Here is a 15,651-nt window from a genome sequence, read left to right on the forward strand (position 1 = left end):
ACAACAGCCCCGTATAAACACTCCATTGGTCCCTAGTTCCCTAGGTGAGAGAACCGTTCGACCAGTCATCGAAGTTGACCCGCCGGTTGTCCATTATCTTGAGTCTTGAAAGGCGCGTCGGTTCCCCGAGCTGACCCCCGTAGTGCGGCCGCCGGTTGCCCATTGTCTTGCTCCTCTAAATTCCAGAGCTGCCTCTCCTGTAGTCGCCCCGAGTGTCAGCAGAATGTGACGAATCCTGGGGCCCACGTACCACAAAGCAGCCGTTTGATAGGGAAACTCTTCTTGCTGCAGAGAGACCATGACGACCCGGCAAATCAACCAGCAATACACGGGGCGCCAAACGTGGCCCGCCCTGCTTCCGTCACCGATTCTCCGAACGTGGCGCATGGTCGGTTAGCGCTGTCGTCCTCGCTGGTTGTCCGAAGGGCGCCAGCACCGCGGGTCGATCGAAGCACGTGTAGCGGGCTGAAATAGCTTTGTAGAGCAGTACCCCTGCAGGCCGATCCTAACAGCTCCGATAAGGGTGAAGACCACTTTATTCTTTGTAATGCGGAGACACACGTATTGGTTTCCGTCATGAGGCTGCACCGAGTGGGGAATGTAAGTTAGTTCTGTACGGATGTAAACAATTACTTTGATGGATTGCCCGCACCTCGACGCCATAAAGGCTTCGTATCCGAAGAGTCTTAGCGCTTTCGACACGTTCGGTTCACATATTACCACTATATGAAATCCGTGACTTAAGCTCTCTGGCATTCCACTGGAAAATCGTCGCACTACGCACTTCATCACGGTGTGAAGGCAGTGGAAGAGCCATTGTGCTTATGCAAGATTTGCAAGCACTGGGCTCAGGGCATCTAACACTTGCACTGCTCTTCGAGCTGTTGGCGTATTCGAGTTGCCCACAAGCGTGCGAATCGCATTTATCAAAGACTTGAGCATTGTTACAATTCGGCGGCGAGTTCTCTCTTAACTCTTGGACATTCCTTTGATGAGGCGTCGTGGGGCCCTTGACAGTTTGGAAACTTATAAGTTTTTGCCTGGCAGTTGCCTGCAGAGTGTTGTGCTGCACAGCGGGAACATATCGTAGACTTTCCACAGACGGCGCTCACGTGACCGAATTTCTGGCAGTTTCTGCACTGAAGAGGCTTGTGAACAAAGGGCCGGACAGCATGTCGGAAATGGCCTACCTTCACATGCGACGGAAGGCAGTCACCTTTAAAGACAATTTTTACGCATCTGGAACTTCCGAGACGGGCCACCTGCAGTATTTGGGTCCCATGATTGGTATGCTTTATCAAAAGTGGTAAATCCTTGCCTGAGATGGCCGCATCAATGTCATATATGACGCCTGTAGTAGCCTCTTTTCCCATCGGTTTGATGGTACGAACGTTCATGCCACCGAGGACAGTGACAGCTCGCAGCGAATCTAACGCCGACGCTTGAGCGACGTCTACCGCAACAACATTCTTCCGAGGGTTGACTCGGACGTCCTCAATGCCATTTGGCAACAGTCTCTCGAGTTCAACCGATTCAACTTGCCTGTTGAGGAACCTAATGTTGTCGGAGGGTAGCACAGGTAAGAAAAGGATGGTGTACTTCGGCGAACTCTGCGGATTCCTCATAGTAGATGTGTCCACAGAGGCCCTAAGCATCCGCTGATTTGCTTTCTGAGTCAGGACAGTCACGTAGTCGTCGTAGGAGCTGTCGTCGCTCTCTGTCGAGGGTAGCCTCGCTGTCGCTCGAGAGGCTGTTCCGCTTCCTTGAGGCTGCCGACGAAGGCGCCGCTACATCAGGTGGGATTGCGGGTGGCTCCACTTCCATTCCCGTCGAGCAGGAGACAGTGTTCCCCGAAAGAAAGCGAGAATTAACAGAAATTAGTAATTCAACTTGTAACTAAACCTATGCTCTAATATCATGTCTGTAATTAAACCCATAAATTTTGTACTGTACTATTTTTTTCTATTTCTGTTATTTTTAATTTCCTCCCCGGTCATCTCAGGAGGTGAACCAAAGTGCTGCGCAAGAAACAAGAGTGTCACTCGATGCTCGTGCCACTAAAAAGTTGAAGACTTCAGTGATCCCTTCGGCTGAGTATATTATCAACGGCGTGTGAAATGCACGTGAATGATATGTCTCCGTATTGCTTCTCTTTCCACTAGGCAATGCTAACGACTCATGAAATAAAAAAGAAGACTTCTAATAGTTTACAACATTCATTAGAGATAGAAACATCGCCACTTGCATGCAGAGGTCATATATATATATATATAATTCACTCAGTAACGATAGCAGTCATGCGCAACAGTGCTTATACTCGGATTCACATACAAGAGAGAGAGAGAGAGAGAGGCTGCAGTTTCGCTGAAAAGGCAAAGCTGCATTATTGATAGTGATGTATAAAACAATTACACGCAGGAAAATTATTCCCGTATAAATACGTGTAAGGGCCGCACCCATGTAAGAGAGCGAGAGAGCGAGAGAAACTTTATGAAATGTTCTTGATGGGGTGAAGTGGGGCGCGGGCCCGGAGACTTGCCCCACCGGAGCTCCCCTTCCGCAGGCGGCGGCCACACCTTGAGTCTTGGCGGCGGCGTCAGCCAACCGGACTGCCCAGAATTGGTTCTCCAGGCAAGCGCTGAGCAGCATAGCCTCCCACTGCTCGGGCGTGGTAATGTAGACTACTAGATCTGGGCATGTCCCGCGGTGACACACACCATTAAATACAGCACTCATGTAAGGGCCGCGCCCCGAACTTGACAGCCAATATTTAAAATAAAAAATTCAACCGAGAAGCAATCGCTCTCGGTGCGTTGATTCCGGTCACGCGCATCTACGAATTTTCGCGCACACCGTACTTTCGCGCGTCGCTACTAGATGGCGAGGAGGATCGCGGTGGTTTACGGCGGATCTCATACACCTAGCTGGAAAAAATTTGGTCAAATGGCCCGGTACCATTTAAGGAGTGTCAAAGTCGCGACAAAAAAAGTGCGGCCCTTACGCGACTCTACACGTTAATTATGCTGACCATATAAATGGTAGTAAATATTCAGTTACTAATTAAAATAACAAGCACAGTGTAGTGCACGGACCATGTAAACCTGTTAATATCTCACCGAATGACCACGAACACTCGCTGTCACAACGCTGGTATTAAGAAGCACGCCGGCAGCGGGAGCGAACGGTTCGTACAGCCGCGCGATTCGCCGCGATTCCGCAAATTAGATTCATCATCATCATCATCTTCTTCTTATTTTTATGTTCACTACAAGATGGTCTCTGTTAGCGATATCTCCAATTACCCCTCACACTCTTAGACTACGCGATCTGTGTCACTAGGGCACGGAAAGACAGCCAGGGAAGGAAGACAGTGCGCATGAAGTTAGCAGCCAACCCTGCTCGCCCTTTATCATTGCATCCACCAATGGTTACCAACAATTAGATACTGCCCGTTGGCCGCGTAAACGTCAGCCGCGCAGTCATTCGCAGCTTCGGCAGATATAGAGCAGAAGACGCGCGCTCTCCTTCCCAAGCGCGCGTTTGATCACGTGACCTCCAACTAACCCGAATATTGAGCGCGTGGGAAGATAGTACCCATCAAGCCACCATCCTTTTCGGCTCACTGTTACGTGCTTTTTCTCGCATCCATGATCATTCCTATGGTTTTTGGACTTTACACAGAACATCACGGCGATGACGAGAAATAAAAGGAGAAGTAGAAAACATGCGTCGAGCTCGCTTCTACCGCGGCTGCGGACGTCGCACTGTGCGCCGGCTACAAACACAGCTTGAGCAACAACGACAAAGCCAACGGAGGGCACGTCGCTTATCGGTTCTTCGACAGAACCCGTCTGACGCTGAGAGGGCCCGGAAGCGTGTGTTCCACCGTATAAGCACCAGCGGAAACACTACACTATGCGCGCGGGGAGACAACGCACGCGAAGGGACCAGCCATCTCGGATTGCAAGCTTGAAGCCTGTGCAGATTACCTCCAAAATAAAGGCTGCCACCCGCTTATGTAGTACTACATACGCGGGTGGCGCACTTTATTTTGTAGGTTTGGAGGAGTATACTCCCGAGGAGCACGGGCAGCCAAACGCAATCATTACAAACTAGGAGAAAACGCGCGCTTACCTGACCGATTCGGATAATTGTTCGCTCTCGCTTTCATGGAGGGGCGCGACTTCATGAACGTGGCGTGGCGGTAAGTCTTAATGAAAGAAAGATGTTGTGAGCTGTCTCGTATAGCTCTGACCTGTTCTGTACCAGGTCGCCAGTTTTACAGAGTGCTGCTTCTACAGTGAGGCCTAAATAACATGTGGTATTCAGTCGGCAAAAGTTATCAAGCGGTAATACGAGGTGAGGAGGCCGTGAGGGAAGCTTCATGGAAGCGAGGCAAGCTTCAAGCAAACCACCTGGCTTAGAAAACAACGCAAAAAGTTATACAAAGGAACGAAAATGGAGTACATAACAGCGCAAGCAGGCTGACACGTACCTTTTGGGCACGCAAAGACGCTTGGTTGCGATATTTGTAAAACTCCATGGTCTATGCTGTGTGCTTTCCTTTCTCATTGTTATTCGTCATCCGCTTTATCAGTTACTCAATAACGTAACCCACGCTGTTCCTACTTGCTGTAGTGTCGTTTCGCTCTTCTGAGATATCGCTCTTACTATTTATTTATTACTTGTTAATATATATACATGGTCGGTTATTTATGCACCGGATAAGTTATTACCCTACAATCCTTTAGTCCGCCGCTGGGAAGTAAATGAAGGCAATGACATAAGACATGTTTTGACAAGTAGTTAAACTGTTACGTCACAGAGTCGCATTGCTTTATGCTAATCATTATAGTCATAAGTTGTGTTCAGAAATTGTTACATATTGTATAATTTTTATATATGGTATGTCTTATCTCCTCAAATGACCTTTCGTCAGGAAAATATGTCTTGATTGTATCTCTGTGTATTAAAAGATTCAGAAGGCGTTACATGACTTTTTTTCATTGATGCGTATTCGTGCGACCTAATACGCACAAAACACATATATGTCTTTATACTGAATCCGCTTGTCATATGGCTCCTCCGAGAGACGCCAGTCTTTTAGTGCTGCGAGGCGAATCAGGCTGTGAAATTGAACTGCCTCCTACTATGAGGTCTTGTACATACTCATATAAAGCCGTCACTTCAGGAAACAATTCTTCGAGGTCACTCGAAGATCCTTCAAGTGCAACTGTTATTCAAGGATATATATATATATATATATATATATATATATATATATATATATATATATATATATATATATATATATATATATATATATATATATATATATATATATATATATATATATATATATATAGGGTTCGGGAAAATGATCGGGCCCCAGCCCCGCTCCCGGAAAAAATGAAAACTTTCCGCCTATGCTTGCACTGTTCGAGGGAGGAAAGGCCGCAGCAACGATGTAAGCGCCCACATGTTGAAACCTTAATTACGATTCTAACCCGAGGTCCTCCATCGTGGTTAGGTCAAAATAGGTGTGCGGGAAAGCCTATTTACAGAATTGCACCGCACAGGCCACAACTTCAGTGTCATGAAATTTTTGTGTTTATGCGCTGTACCATTCACGAGTTATGTGTCAGTTATGTGCCAACACCAATTCTTGCGGATGCGCACTGTGAGACGTCGATGCAGCGATGCCACGAAGACGAAGGGGACGTTTGATGTTTGTTGAGGGAATAATGGTGGTGAGAGGTGTATGCAGAGAGGTGTACGAAAAGTACTTTTAAGGATTCTATACCCCCCTGTGTCACAGTGGCGCACGTACCCGTTCTGAATGATTGGCCAAGAATGGGCACATACACGGTGACATACACCCATTATTGCAGGTAACGAAAAGACGGATAAGCCAGCCTGCAAGGGCCACGATCACATAAGATTTTTAAAGTATTTTTCACTAAATGTGAGGCTTCAGCTCTGGCGAAATGACCTTTGCTCACGGAACGGAACAGAAGTGGTCTTCACCTTGAAGCGATCGCAATTACTTATACAATATTGATCCGGAAACTAAATCAAAACTATCACAATGTGGAGACCCTGTTTATCACCGGCTTCGGCTGAATGTTCCGAAGATGAACAGTTCTTTTTCGCAAGGGCCAGACTACAAGTCTGGCCATTGTGTGGCAAATGCGGCGCCATGGAGTCTCGGGAGCGCATCTTGCTTGAATGCCCAGCTTACAGAGACGAGCGACAACGATAACATATGAACATGTAAACGCTCAACCAAGGCCCCTTGACTTCCAAGCGGATATGCTGGATCCCTGACCTTGCCCATATCGAAACAGAGCAAAGCCCTGAGCTTATATTATATATATATATATATATATATATATATATATATATATATATATTTATATATACATTGAATAAATAGGTTTGCTCTCCAAGTTGTGACTCGCCCATTTAATCTTATTGATAAAGTTTATTTATTTACTTTTTATGCATTGACCGTCAAGATTTACCAATGTTACCTGAAAGTGCGGCGGCTCGGGATATTTGGTTGTACATGCTTTTCTTACCACTGCAGTCTTGATCACAAATCACGCAACCCGCCGTGGTTGCTTAGTGGCTATGGTGTTGAGCTGCTGAGCGCGAGGTCGCAGGATCAAATCCCAGTCACGGCGGCCGCATTTCGATGGGGACGAAATGCGAATGCACCCGTGTACTTAGATTTAGGTGGTCGTTAAAAATCCCAGATGGCCCAAATTATTGCTGAGTCCCCCACTGCATCGTGCCTCATAATCTGATCGTGGTATTGGCACATAAAACCCCATAATTTGGACAATACCTGTTTTATTTCGGACACGTTAGCATTACAATTTGAATGAAACAGGCATATGACAGAATACACTCGAACATAACGCATGCGCATCTCCATTTATTTCTTTTTCTGTGTCACACATTAGTTCTACTTCACCGAAATAAAACAATTTTTCGTTCGCGCTACAGCCTGTGTCCTAGCTGTTCTGTGTTTTGTGTTTAAAAGAGCAGCGGTAAGAAAACTAAGTAAGATTATATGCCCTCATCGCCTATAGCACACTTTTTCTGCTGCTGATAAGACCACAAGACCTCAACCTTTTTATCGCATTTTTCTTTACTTTCTATTCTTCTTCTGATCCTCCCACTTATAGAACGAATTGGGTCATGACTCGGATTATCGTTCAAAAAATATATATATATTTCTCTCTCTCTCCCCTCGTCCCATTCCCTGCAGAATAGCATGAAGGTGATTATATGCCGGCTAACCACTGCTTTTCAATTAAGAGCTTTCTCTCTTTCTCTTCCAGTAGCACATATATACGCAGTGGGTCAAGAATAGGTAACCCAAATATAAGAAATTTCAGCAAATCAAATAACCCGCTAAATATCATGCGCAATTCCGTTAAGAGGCATGCGTGCTTTAGAGATACTCTCTAATGTATAGCATTTCATGTGTCGCTTCCCGAAAGCTTCGCTTCATGCATGTATATTTAAACATGTGCGTTGAATCTGCATATTTGTTGTTGCTTTTTATTCACACACGCTGCAGGCCAACGTTTGGGCCCAAGCAGGAGGTGTTATACACTAGATGACAAGCGAGTAACAGACAATGTATATACTCGTACTCTTCAGAGAGGAGACAGAAACATAAAAATGGATGATAGGAAGAAGGCGAGGAAAGAGGAAAGAAAAAGCAAGATGACAAATCTCAAAGAATAAAGTAGAAGAATGCTGTCCGGCAGAGAATTCCACTATTCTACGGTTCTCGCAAAGAAACTCTACTTGTATGTGTTAGTCCGAGCAAATGTTGGAGTCAGCGAATGTTGCTTAGTATGTCTTGTTTTTCTGGCGCAAGTCGGTTTCACACAAACTGGCGAAGTTACATTGAATTCCAGAAAAATGTACTTTGACGTAGTGTTCATCGGCTACTCTTTCCGCATGTTTCCAGTGTTTCAATATTGTTTTGTAGCATTAAAGTAGTTAATTTTTCCTTTTATACTTCCCATAAATAAACCGTACAGCTTTCCTCTGAACGCACTCTAATTGTTTAGTGTCTTAAATAAAATGTGGGTCCCATACCACTGCGGCATATTCGTGCTCCGACCTTACACAGACGTTATAGGCTGGGATTTTTGCACTCATAGGTGCATCTTTCAGTTTTCTTTTAATGATCCATAACTTTCTTAAAGTCGATGTTGTGGTGTGAAAGATATGTGTAGACCAAGCAAGTTTATTGGTTAGCCTAATGTCTAGATATCTGGTACTTGTCAACTTCTGCAAGTTGACTGTTCTCTAATCTATAAGTAAAGGTTCTGGGTGTTTCTTTTTTCCGTGCAATCAGCATTTATTTCGTGCCCCCCCCCCCCTCCCCCCCGCATGGAGCCGGTGTAACGCAGCGTGAAAAACAAAAATCGCGTTCGAGCGAGGCAGTGAACCAGCAAACAGACCCATAGTCAAAGACGCCATTGAATTCAACTATGAGCTTTTCTGGTCCCTTCTTCGCATATCATGGCGTCAGCTGGGTGCTGCGCCTGACGTCACCCGACACACAAGTATTCCTGATACATAGAAATTTCAAACGCAAAGGATCGGCCGGTGCCCAGAAGAATGGCAGCTTTTTCTGTCGACATTTACAGAGTGAAATAATGCATGTCCAACGTTTGACTTTTATTTTTCTTTCCTTTTTTGCGCGTTTTCGCTAAAATTTATGCTCGGCACACCAGGCATTACAGAATCCTTGTTCGCACAATACAACACCAAGCTATAAAGGCCTAGAATATTATTTCTAGTACACTCTGACAAGGCTCAACACATAAAACCGTGGCACACATTGCCATTAGTGTCGCCAATTATGTTGAAGCGTGCGGCTGAGGTGAGACAAAAATAAATCACTACATTTCCGCTAAATTTTGCTGCAATGTCGCTAAACTTGTTGTTCATACTGTCGAGAAATATGTTAATATCGTGGGCGTTTTGGAACACTATGATATAAGCTGACATGACGTAAGTCATCTACCGAAATGTTTCATGTTTGCCTCTAACGTCGGTGCCAGTGAGGAATTAGCAGTGGATTTACCAGCGAAGTGTAGAGGGCTTTTGCTTCACTGAAATATTTGCGTAACAACCGACGATGATATCACGATTCAAAGGAACACGAGTGGTTTGATTTCCCTACACAAAAGGCGCTTGGTCTACATTACCCTTGAAACTTTTCTTGTTCTGAGCGTTCGTGAAAGCAGAACTAAATTCTGCACGTTGGTCGCATGTTGGTCGCAAGCTGTTGATAGAGTGATGACAAACACACGACCTTACCGTGGACAGGTAAGATACTACGCTTCCATCCCTTGATCGACCGGAAAGCCCCGTGCAGCACTGATTTGTCCGTAATCTGGGAGAAACGGAAACGGTGCGTCCAGATTCGGGTGAACGAGTCCAGCCGCTCCGACATCTACGCCTTTTTACAACCGCCCAGTGTTGTTATTGACCTGCTGCATTCTGAGCCTCACCATAAATTCATTGGAATATGTTTGGTATACACTAATTTACTGCTATGCTTGCGAATGTCCACCGGTCGAACGCATAAATTTAGTGAATCGGCAGAACCCGCTGCTTTAAGACCCATTCAAAACGATTTTGAACGATTTTGATTTTGAGTTCGAACTATTCCATTTGTGAGCACAATGTGAAGCCTGTGAAGACCATCGTGCTGTGAAGCACAAGCACAATGTGACTAACACCGACGTGAAGGCAACCGTGGCTTCATGATGGTCACAGAGCCCACGCGTTGTATATCGCCAATTTCGGCCGCTTACATGTATAGCTATTAAATAACAAAGTGCGTTCTAAAAATCCATTTTCGAAACAACTTTCCCAACTTCGAAATCACCAACGCGTCGCCAAATGCCGCTACAAAAAAGTTCCAGGTCGATAAATAGAATAACTTGCCGTTAAACCGACAAGAATGTCGCTAGCGACAAAATCGCTAAAATGGCAACACTGACCGCCACACACGTCTACTGGGCATTAAGGGGTGTTTGCTAGCCCGCGCGACGAACTTGCTCGCGACGGCGGTGATAATGCTGGTTATGGGGATAGTGATTATGATATGGTGCTCTTCTCTTTGTAGCGATTATTGAGAGAGGAAAAACGTGCTAACTGTTTCACTTGATGGTGCACACCTCAACCGTGGCTATCGAGAACTAGCATAGCCTATTCGTCTAGTAAGTTCTTTTATAAAGCGGACGAATAGTTTATTCGTCCGCCTTATAGACTCAGGTCAGGTGAAGGGCTTCTGATGCTTCTTGTCGCAACCTTTTTTGTGGGGATTGTCTTGGTTGACCCTTCTGCATAAGGTGTTCAGCTTTCCTGGGGCTGAAAAAACAACCGAAACACCCGTCCTTTCCGCGGCCTTTTCAGGAACCCTTCACGAGCTGCATCGCAGGTGTCGTGTATGAAATACCCTTGAAGTGCGGGCGTTCCTACGTAGGACAAACGGGACGCTGCCTCAATGATCACCTCCGGGAGCACGCCCCAACAACATAAAACAAAACTACAGCAGCAACCTCGCTCTGCAGTGCAGGTCATGTAAATGCGTCCCGTACTTTAGAAAAGTCACTGTAATCCAAAAGCACGCTGACCAGCGCACGCGTGAAATTATCGAGTCATTTGCCATCACCCAACGTGGTCCTTCATGCATCAGTTCACCCTTCACCCAGTTATTAGACAAGGAAATCGCGTATCTGCAAATTTAACCGATCTCCGCCCACAAGTAATCTCAGGTCATTCCTTTCGTGTTTCCATGCCAGTTATGTTTTTAATATTGCCTCCCTGCCTATATATTCTACGCTCGCGCAATAAACATATATACTTGTTGGAAGTCAACGCCTGTGTCGTGTGCCTCTTTCTGTGCCCCGTTATTCGCGCTGTTTGCAAAAGAAAGTAAAATATGTATTTTTTCATAAAACAATGTACTCGTATGTCCCAAAAATTGTTCCCGAAATGACTGATATCAATGCTTCCATGTTTTTTGTATACTTAATAAGTAAAGAAAATGTCATACGAACTTTAGAACTATATCAGCTCGAAACCAGCAAAGCAGAGCATGCTGCTGATATAAAAAAATGTAAGGACCATGAAATGAACAGGTTGAAGACAAACATGTTCATGAAACTTTTTCATTCAAGAACCTTGTTTACATTTTTGTACATATGCGAAGGCCAGTGAAATATCTCAATGACGCTGTCATTTGTTCCAATGTATTACGCAGGAACGGCTGTCACCGGTCGTGTATTGTGAGTAATTGCACCGAAATTATAGTCGCAACAGAGAGCACGTATAGAAAGCAGGAGTTCTGCAAAGTATATATGAGGGCGAGTCAAATGAAAGCGAGCCAATGCTAATATATGACAAACGGGGTACTTTATTTAAAGTAGTATCCATGAGCATTTAGACGTTTGTCCCATTGACTAACGAGTCGCGTAATTCCCGTCTCATTAAACTCCTAAAGTTGCTGCTTCAAAAAGTCTGTAACTGGCTCTTTCACGTCATCGTCCGACACGAATCTGGTTCCCTTGAGCTGTTCTTTCAGTTGCCCAAAAATGTGGAAGTCGCAAGGCGACAGGTGTGGGCTGTATGGCGGACGTTGCAGCGTTTCCCACTTGAACTTTGCCAGTTTTGTATTAACCACATCAGCGATGTGGGGACGGGCATTGTCGTGGAGCAAGATGACCTCATTCGTCAAGTTTTCACGTCGTTTGTACTTGATTGCGACACGCAGCCGATCCGGTGTTTCACAATATCGGAAATAATTGATAGTCTCTTGAGATTTAGCAAATTCTATCAGTAATGGCCCCTGACGATCGAAAAAAAAAAGTCAACACCTTCCCGCCGGAAATGACGGCCTTTGCTTTATTTTGAGGTGCACGGTGAATTCGAGTGTTTCCACAGTAAGCTTTGCGGTCGTGTTTCCGGCTCGTAGTAGTGGCACCGTTAATCGTCACCGGTCACAATTGCAGACAATAAGTCGTCACCTTCATTGTGATACCGGATCAGATGTGTCAAGGCAGCGCCGAACTTCTTCTTCTGGCGGGGGTTCAACATCTTGGGCATCCACTGCGCACACAAGAGCCGATAACCGAGATGTTCATGAATTATGGCGTGAACCGAACCATGACTGATGTTCACACGCTCTGCCAGTTTATCGATGTTTATCTTCCGTTCTTGTCTAATCAGCTCATCAACCTTTGCAATTGTGTTGGGGGTGATTGCACGGTGGCTTTGGCCCGGTCTTGGATGGTCTTCGCAACTTTCACGTCCTTCTTTGAACCGTTTGCTCCAACGCTTGACAGGGGCCAATGAAATGCAATGTACAACGTACACGGCACCCACACAGCGACTAATTTCTTTTTGGGAAACACTTTCAGCTGTCAAAATACCTCACGACACCACGCTGTTCAACTTTTGGAGCGTCCATTATGTCACGCAACCATGTTCAGCCCAGTGCATGAGAGCATTAAAGAACATCTATCCTTACAACTGCGTGTCACTCTTGTAAATGAGAGATGCCTGTGTGCTACGCGCATTCCTCGCAGATAAGGAACCGAACGATTATTGCGCGGGGTGGGTTGGCTCACTTTCATTTGACTTGCCCTCGTACTTTATAAATGCGAAGATGCAATGGAATATACAAATACGAAACTGCAGCTTCATTAAGGCCAAAAAAGTGTCCATGCAAATTAAGTTCACTGCACGTATACACAAAACCGCGCAACAAGATATTTAAATATACGTATAAGTCCCCAATAAATCTACGCATCTACGAAAAAGTTACTGTATATAATGCGTCAAACAATGCAAATAAACATGTCGCGCAAATACAGATTCACAGATCACAGAATCCATAGCCCCTCTCGCCCCCCTCCCTCTACTCCCTCTGATGCGTCGCGCGCGACGGAAGGCGGCGCGCTTCTTCCCCACTTTTCTCCCTTGCGCACACAAGACTGAGCCACCATGGTTGGCTCCCCCTCCCACCCACCCCTTACCCTCTCACTCGCACATACAGCATGCGGCACGCGATGGCGATGTTATCGCCCTTGGACTTCATAACGAACATGAAGACGACGGCCAGAATGCGCCTGGAGTGTCGATATAATTGCTATCACAATAACATAATAAGAGCATCCGGCAAATGAAGCGTCCCATGGCCCATTACTTTCCGCAAAAGAAGTAACAAAATCGAATTTTCACCATGCTACAATTCGCTGCGCCGCAACAAGGTCTTTTCTTTCTCTTGTGGGGCGGGGGCACCGAAAAAAACACACACACACACAAAGGAAAGCAGTTTGGCCACAATTGAATGCCTATTTTGGGCACCTAATATGGCTACCGAAGGAATATCGAAGAATATCGTCGAAGTTTTGGCGATACCTTAATTCAAGTCACGTCAGACCAGTAATCCATCACCAACTGAAGCTATAGGCAAAGGCTACAGTGTTCAATGAATACTTTATTTCAGTATTTACACAAGACAACGGTACACAACCCGACCTCAAACTTTTTCCGAGCAACATAGCAAAACTAAACGACTTAATCTTAACCGGATAGGCAATTTTTTCCCTCCCACTTGAAATAGACCTAAAAATATCTTGTGGTCCTGATAACATACCAAATGCATACCTACGCGGAATGGATGTCCAAGTTCTTGCTGATTATTTTTGTCAAATCATTGCAAATGGGCGAAGTTCCGGTGAAATGGAAAACTGCTAAGGTTGTATTTATACATAAATACGGTGACCTTACCAGCCCAGCAAATTACCGACCAATCTCGCTTACTTGTACGGCCGTCCTAAAACACATAGTATCATTCGTAGAAAAAAATAACTTAATTGTCCCTCATCAGCATGGCTTTAGAAAAGTATTATCCACGACTACTTAACTGATTAAGACAATCCACGACTTAGCGCTTACAATGGATAAATGCAGTCAAACCGATACGATATTCCTAGACCTATCCAAACGTTCGATCGGGTTTCCCATCCAAAGTTACTTCAGAAACTTATCCACTACCTCGGTGATAACAGCATCACCAAGTGGATAAAAAGCTATGTTGCAGGTCGACGTCAATATGTATGTTTCAAAGTCTACTCTTCGAATTGCGGCGATTCGCAATTCTGGCGAATCCTGGCGAATCCTGGCGTCCCACAAGGTGCCGTTTTAGCTCCTATCCTCTTTCTTCTTTTTATCAATGATTTACAGATTAATACTAAAGCCACAGTAAGAATGTTTGCAGATGACTGCGTTATCTACAAGGAAATAACCTGTCGTGATGACCAGATAACCTTAAACAGTGCACTTGAAAGCCCCATAAGTCCCGCCCCCAGGCGCAGCGGCAGCACACTCGGCTAAATGCTATGTTCCTTTGTGCGCGGAACGCTTGGGAGCAGTGCAATCACGACGCGCAAGCGGGCATGTCACGTGGTGTTTTTTTTTTATTTCGCGGGCATCCGCAGAAAACTAAAAAACACTAATACTTAATGGAAAGGCAGAAACTGTTTGTTCGGACTTTTTGTAAACCGCTCTGCAACTTTCTTATTGGAATTTTTTTTCTAGCTTCGTTGCTTCAGTAGTTAGTTAATTAATCTTGACTAGTTATCTAATTAAGCAAAATACAAGGAATTGCATGTCACACTACATACAAAAGTGAGCAACATGCATTTGGTCGCGTCGTCTTAGAGTGCATCGGCATATTTTTAAACTCTGGCTAAAGTTAGCTGAAACACCCTGCATACATTTCTGCAAATATACAGCATAAAACAGCAATGTAGTAGTCACTAAGTGGAATATTATGCAAAGTAAATGTAGTACCAACTGCAAATAATATAAAGTCAATAACTAGTACTAGAATTAAAACAGTAGTTAAGACATTGGCAACAGAACAAACCAGCAATGTTTATAAAGTCTACAAAGGAAAAAAAAACTAGAAAAAAGGAAAAACGAAAAAAAAAATATGAGCAGGAGAGAAGTGAATAGCTTGGATATGCGGATAATTTTGGTTATATAGTAGGAAAGGGACTAATATTTTCTTGAATAAACCTAAATAAGGAGAGCGCTTGACATCTAGTGGGAGGCTGTTCCAAGTATATAATGCTACGAAATATCCAAATTGTTTTCCATAATTAGTATGTATTAGTGGCAATAAGAAATTGTTGTTAGCTGCGAATCTTATGCGGTTTAAGTTAAACCGAGTAGCCCCAGAAAATATATTTACTGGGGGAGGGTTACGTGCTATATTAAATAACATTACGGCTAACTTATATTTAACAAGATTATTTACTGAAAGTAGTCGCGGGATCGAATCCCGGCCACGGCGGCCGCATTTCGATGGGGGCGAAATGCGAAAACACCCGTGTACTTAGATTTAGGTGCACGTTAAAGAACCCCAGGTGGTCGAAATTTCCGGAGTCCTCCACTACGGCGTGCCTCATAATCAGAAAGTGGTTTTGGCACGTAAAACCCCATAATTTAATTTTGAAAGTATTCTGTGGTGTAAAGCATATCAGAAGCACTGCAATAAAATGAGCTGAACGATAATATACGGATGGCCTGATTCTG

This window comes from Dermacentor andersoni, chromosome 1 (assembly GCF_023375885.2).
Source record: "Dermacentor andersoni chromosome 1, qqDerAnde1_hic_scaffold, whole genome shotgun sequence".
NCBI classification, from domain to species: domain Eukaryota; kingdom Metazoa; phylum Arthropoda; class Arachnida; order Ixodida; family Ixodidae; genus Dermacentor; species Dermacentor andersoni.